We start from the raw sequence: 7,157 nt of genomic DNA, 5'->3' as shown, positions 1-7,157 counted from the left end.
ATCCTGGTAGGAGTGTTTTTGATCTTCCTTCTGATATCAAGTTAACTTGAGCTATGTCAGAGGTTACTTGCTTCTTTTGAATATCAGAACTTTTAATTTCTTGACTCTGAACAACTTGAGCTGTGTCAGAGGTTGTTTTAAGAACTTTTCTTGAAGTCAGAGCAAGATTATCTTTGTCATCAGTAATTTCTTCATCTTCAGGAGGTACATAAACTTTAACAGGTTCACCAACCTTTTCTTTACCCTTGGATCTTGGATCTATCTTTGGTTGTGATTTAGCAAATGTTGCTTCAGTTTGTGCCTTTTCTTTAATCACAATACCTTTCAGTTTTGGAAGTGACTTTTTACCAGAAGCTTCGGATTTAGATGTGACTTTCTCTGATTTAAGTCTAGCTTCTTCTTCCTTTAAACTTTCCAAGTCCATTCCTGGATTTTCTTGAAGAAATAACTGTCTTGACATTTCTTCATCAAGTTCTAGAAGTTCATCAGAATTTATTCTTTTACCAGTATCAGAACTTAATCTCTTCCCAGTATCAGAACTTATCCTGTGACTTGCAATTTCAGCATTTCTTGATGAGAATCTTTTACTTTGACTATGACCTCCACCCATTCCAGAGTTTCCTTGGTCATCTTTGTCATCATCCTTTCCTTGCAGTGTCTTGTCATCCTTGCATTTGGACTTAATCACTTTCTCCCCCTTTTTGGCATCAGCAGGAAGTAGAAGAGAGATAAGCAATTCCACTGAAGATTGGATTTCTGTCAGTTGTGATTGCTGAGAATCTTGATTTTGCAGAATTTTATCAATCTGTGCTTGTTGGCGATCTTGAGTCTTCTCAATATAAGCAATCCTGTCCATAGATGGTTGAAAGAACTTTTTCTTATCAAGTTTCCAAACTTGTTCTTGTTTGGTAAAGTTCTCCTGAATCTTGTGTATTTCGGCATGAGTAGTTGAATGAAGACCTTGTAGATTTTTAGTACTCAATGCAGTGACACGAAGCTGAGCTTTGAAATCATCAGAATTTAACATTTCATCAGCTTTAGTAAAGTGCTCAGTAAGATGTAACGCAGATGGAATACATGAAACTGAGTTCCATTCCTTAGTCCACTCCTGTCCTGCAGGAGTTTCACTCCAAGGCACTGGTGGTTCCTCTGTAACATACTTCTTTACTAGTTCAGACTTAGAAAGAGGAATGTGTCCTGAAGGACCTGCTGCATCAGTATTTGCAGTTGGAGCAGCATCACCAGTATCTCCAGCATGTGCAGCATCAGAACTTATAGAATCAGCATCATCTGATATAATAGCAGTGTGAGTAGCAATGGAGGCGTCAGCATCCTCTAATTGCTGATCTGATGCTAAGTTCTGATCAACAGCCAAATCCTGATGCTCACCTAAAGTCTGATCATCAGTGTCTAGATGCAGAGAAGGTGACTTAGATAATTCCGGAGTTTTAATAGCATCAGTAACAGTTGTTGGCAAAAGATTTGTTGCTGTTGGAGCTTCTAAGAAAATTACTCCAGGCACAACTAAGTGTTGATCAGCATTATCAGCACTTGTGCCTTGATGACCAAGAGACACAGATGGGAAATTAGCCTTGTCAGATACAGTTTCCTGAGATGGAGTGGATGGAGAAGAAGTAACTGGAGCAAATTCTTTTTCTTGTGAGATCAGAGATTCCTGATCCCCTTCCTTAGCTGCTTCCTCCTCATCATCTGAAATTGGCCTTTTTGCCCTCTGTTTCTTGTATGTCCTTGGTAATTTAGAGTCCTTGGAAGTGTCAGGAATTGTCATTTTTCTAAGCTTCTTGAGAAGCTTAGATCCTCCAAGTTCAGAATCCTTCTGAGAAATCTTTTTCTCAGCTGCAGTTACCACAGGTTCTGAAGAAAGAATCGGTTCCTCAGAATCTGAGTCATCTCTCAAGGTGATCCTCCTCTTCTTCTGAGGTGTGTGAGAAACATTCTTTGTTCTCTTGGGCTTGGAAGATGTAGGTTTCACATAGGACTTGAGATATGTTCTGAGAGATGGTTGAGAGGTTTGAGGTGGCTGAGTAGAGATGGTAGGTGCTGATGAACCAGGTTCTGATGTTTGAACATCAGGATAAAGTGCAGTGTACTTAACAGGATCATAGGTGATTAAGGCTTGTTTGACAGATAAAGGTATGAAGATGGGTCTTAACACAGCCTTTTTATTATCAGAAGATAATAAATCAGTAAAAGCTCTCTTAGCTATTCTGAAAGATGGAATGAGATCACCAAAATTTTGGGGGGAATTACAACAAAAATTATAAATAAGCTGACAAAATCTTGCAAAATATTCAGTATTGCGATCTTCTGTCATCCTATCCCCAATAAAACCCAAAACTGCACGTGCATAATCAAAATCAGTGTGATTTAGAAGTGCATACCCGATTTGTTGGCTGAATATGGGAATTGCATCAAAATTTGTACATTTGTTGGCGAAAGCTTTGGTAATGCAATCAAAGAAGAAACTCCATTCCCTCCGTATGAAAGATCTCTTCAACTGTCCAAGCTTGGTCAATGTTCCTTCATATCCCAGACTAACCATCATATTTTGAAGAACTGAGTCATCAACAGTAGAATAAACACAGTCCTCAGGAAGCTGTAATGCCTGTCTAACCGTAGACAGAGTCACAACATACTCATTTTCCCCTGTTGAAAATATTAAACTTGGGGACCCGTGAGCACCACCATTGTCATATACTCCACTCCTCCAAAACTCCAGTACTTGAACCCCAGAAATTGATGTAGGCTCAGTTAGAGCAAACCCAATATCAGAACTTGTGAGAAAGTCCTGAATAAAATGAAGTTTAGAGGGTGCCTCTGTAGTGTGTAGTATCGCAGAGAAGTTATTAGGAACAAACTTTGCTCCATCAAAGAGAATGTCCTTGGGTGCCATTATGTTTTGAAAAGAAAACGGTAACCTGTAATGTGTTTGAGAAAATGCCTCTGAAAAGAAAATCGTCAGGAGATGAGAGAGTTTAAAAGTAAAGAGAGAGATAAAATATAATGGTAAATAAAAGATTTGACAAACTTTGCTCTCTTTTACTTATACACAAAAAGTAACCGTTGAGGACACATGGCAGACATGCATTTAAAAGTAGTGGTAAATACCTTGACACCTGTTTTTCATAGAGAAGGCAAAAAGTAATGGGCACGGTAAATAAGGAATAATTACCACCCACTTGCAGTTTTTCAAGGAAAAACAAACCGTTCCACTTACCTAGATTCCATTAATCAAGGTGAATCAGTTTTATTTTAAAATTGAAACTGTACCCACTAATTCAAATATTTTACTTTGCAATATTAATATTCCGAAAAAAAACTGTGTGTGAGAATGAGTAAAATCAATCAGTTAAGTAAGTACTGATAAAACATTATCAGAACTTAAAATCAGACACAATTTATACGATCATCAGAATATTTATCAGGATTTATCAATGCGTATCAAAATTTCTCAGAGACAAGATCATAAGACTTAAAACAAATTCCATTAATATATCAAAATAATACATTGAGGAAATTGAAATTACATCAGAACTTTTACATTCTTGTCCTAAGTTTCTAAATCTAACATCAACAGCCTTAGTCCTAGCTAAGAAGCCTGACACAGCTGAGGATGAAGAAGAACAGGAAGAAGACGAGATTAAGTCATCTTCCTCTTCCTATCTTCGACAAACAAGATAGCGAGTCGAATGATTCGCTCTTGCTGACGGATAGCTTCCCGCCGTTCCGCCTCCAATCGATCAAGATGAAGCTGGTAGTCCATCTCAAAGAACAGAAGTTGGTTCAGCACCGCCTGTGGGATAGAGCCCCATATCTCTTCAGGAATGGCAGTTACATGCCACTCCTGCTGCCAGTCGGCGCAGCTTAGCTCCATATGAAAATTTTGGTAATTCAAAAACATGTTGAATCGAACCATGATGCTTTTGAAAAAGAATATGAAGTTAAGATTGTGAGAAAAATTGATGAAAGGGCTAATGTGAAGTGGCTGATTATATAGGCAAGAGAATGCCAGGAGACGCGAAGATATTTAATGCTGACAGATAGAGTTAAGTCTACCTCGTCTCCCTAGACTTGAAAAAGAATAATAGTCATTTGAAAAGGAATGTGCACATGTAACAAGAGTGAACTGTTCAAGGACGAGTGCCATTAGTCCTAACCATAGACTATTAATCTTCCACTTCAACATTTCGAAATTAATCTGAGACTGTTACCAAATTTTACTCACAGATAAGTCAAGTAAAGGGTTAGACTGAAAAATCAGAACTTAGACCTATACCAGAACTTAACAGTCATCAGAACATAATGTCTTAACTCGAACAAGGAATATCTATCTTAGTAAGTTTTCATACAAGTTCTGAGTTATAGTCTTCAGGACTTAATCATCAGAGCATATAACTAGAACGTGTCCTCAGAATTTGTGCAAAGGGACACAGTGACTGTTTGTCTAAAAGAACATAGACCACCACAAAAATTTCATCATTCATATGGAGTGATTTGTGTGTGCATTAAGCTAAATAACTAATAAAGAGTAAAGTCTGATTTACTTCAGTACATCTTAGAAATAAGTCATAATTAAAATTTTGCTAAAGAGCTGTCATTATCCTGAAACCTACTGATAAATGAGTTCATGCATGAGTCCACCTCAACTGTTTTTGTGCTAATTTTATGCATCTTTGAAATTCTCTTTTACAGTGGCTTCTCAGTGTAAGTGAGTCACGACTGCTTATCAGAATTTATGCTATTATCAGAGTATTTCTCCAGTAATCATAGAGTGTGAACAGTCACCAAGAAAATATTTGCTTTTCTAATGCATATTTACTTAATACCAGCTATGCACTTGGGTCGTCCCATTCACATTTTTACTCTAGATCTCAAAGGAGTACCTGATATTATTCTTTGATTCTTGTTCTTCTTCTTTTGATAAGTGAGGTTTATCAGCACTTAGTACATTCAGCAGTTTTACTAGAATCAGAACTTAAACAGATGAGTAGCATTATTCTAATTTGGGACTTAGTAATAAGATGAATAAAGTAAACTAAACTAAGCTCAAGTATCAGAATTTGCTTGTGTCATAAGATTTCCACAGAAATAATTACTTCTTTCATGGGATCATTTGTTTATTGAAGACTAGTAGGTCAGTATCTAGCACAATTATCCTCATAGGATTGAATGATTACTTAAACAGATATATCACTTATTAGAGTTAAGAGATATGTATCAGACAACAGTCAGTACTTAAAAACATTTATCAATTAATACACAGAATATACAAAGAGATTAATTCTGTAAATACTGATCATAAAGTCTGATAACATAGAACAAGTTTAAGCAGATTTAGAGAAAGAACCTGAAATCATTCCAAGTTCATTTACCAATTTTGTAAAGGTAGCTTCACACAGTGGTTTTGTGAAGATATCTGCTACTTGTTGATCTGTGGGAACAAAATGCAATTCCACTGTACCTTCATCCACATGTTCCCTGATGAAATGGTACCTTATGCTGATGTGCTTTGTCATAGAGTGTTGAACTGGATTACCTGTCATAGCAATAGCACTTTGATTATCACAGTAAATAGGGATTTTGAAATATGTTAACCCATAATCCAGTAACTGATTCTTCATCCAAAGAATCTGTGCACAGCAGCTTCCTGCAGCAATATACTCTGCTTCTACAGTTGATGTGGAAATTGACTTTTGTTTCTTGCTATACCAAGAAACCAACCTGCCTCCAAGAAATTGGCAGCTACCACTTGTGCTTTTCCTGTCAATTTTGCAACCTGCAAAATCTGCATCTGAGTAACCTATTAATTTAAAATCTGATTCTCTAGGATACCATAATCCTAGATCAGCTGTTCCTTTAAGATACTTAAAGATTCTTTTTACAGCTGTTAAGTGAGGTTCTCTTGGATCTGCTTGAAATCTTGCACAAAGACAGGAAGCAAACATGATATCTGGTCTACTAGCAGTTAGATAGAGAAGTGAGCCAATCATACCTCTGTAATCAGTAATATCTACTGAATTACCAGTATCCTTATCCAGTTTTGTTGCAGTGGCCATGGGAGTGGATGCACTTGAACAGTCTTGCATTCCAAATTTCTTCAGCAAGTTTCTGGTGTACTTAGATTGACAAATAAAAGTTCCTTCTTCACTCTGCTTGACTTGAAGGCCCAGAAAATAACTAAGTTCTCCCATCATACTCATCTGATATCTTGACTGCATTAGTTTGGAAAACTTTTTGCAAAGTTTGTCATTTGGAGACCCAAAAATAATATCATCAACATAAATCTGGATCAAAAGTAAGTCCTTGCCATGGTTGAGATAGAACAGTGTTTTGTCAATAGTTCCTCTGTTGAATCCACTTTCCAGAAGAAACTGAGCTAAAGTCTCATACCATGCTCTAGGAGCTTGCTTAAGTCCATAAAGTGCTTTATCAAGCCTGTAGACATAATCTGGATGTTTGGAATCTACAAAGCCTGGAGGTTGTTCAACATATACTTCCTCTTCCAATTCTCCATTGAGAAAAGCACTTTTCACATCTATTTGAAAGACAGTAAACTTTTTGTGAGCAGCATAAGCCATGAATATCCTTATGGCTTCTAACCTAGCAACTGGCGCAAATGTTTCACATAGTCAATTCCCTCCTGTTGAGAATATCCTTTTGCAACCAGCCTTGCCTTGTTCCTTACAATTATGCCATCACTGTCAGTTTTGTTTCTAAATACCCACTTTGTACCAACAACCGATCTATTCTTAGGTCTTGGCACTAAGGTCCAGACTTTGTTTCTTTCAAATTCATTCAACTCTTCCTGCATTGCTTGCACCCAATCAGCATCTTGAAGAGCTTCTTCCACTTTCTTTGGCTCAGACTGAGAGAGAAAAGAATTGTAAAGACATTCATTCGAAGTACCTGTTCTAGTTCTGACACCTGCCTCAGGATTTCCAATTATCAAATCAGGTGTATGTGATTTTGTCCACTTCCTTGCAGATGGAAGATTTTCTCTAGAACTGGATGCTCCCCCATGATTCATGCTGTCTTCGGTTTCATTTTCTGATGCTCCCCCTGAAACTATGCTCTCTGAGTTGGATCCTTCAGCATTTAGATTTTCAGTACTGTCAGTACTTGGCTTATCAGAACTT

Source organism: Apium graveolens, chromosome 3, assembly GCF_009905375.1.
Source record: "Apium graveolens cultivar Ventura chromosome 3, ASM990537v1, whole genome shotgun sequence".
NCBI classification, from domain to species: Eukaryota; Viridiplantae; Streptophyta; class Magnoliopsida; order Apiales; family Apiaceae; genus Apium; species Apium graveolens.
The sequence above is the reverse complement of the archived record's forward strand: the minus strand, read 5'-3'. Positions refer to the sequence as shown.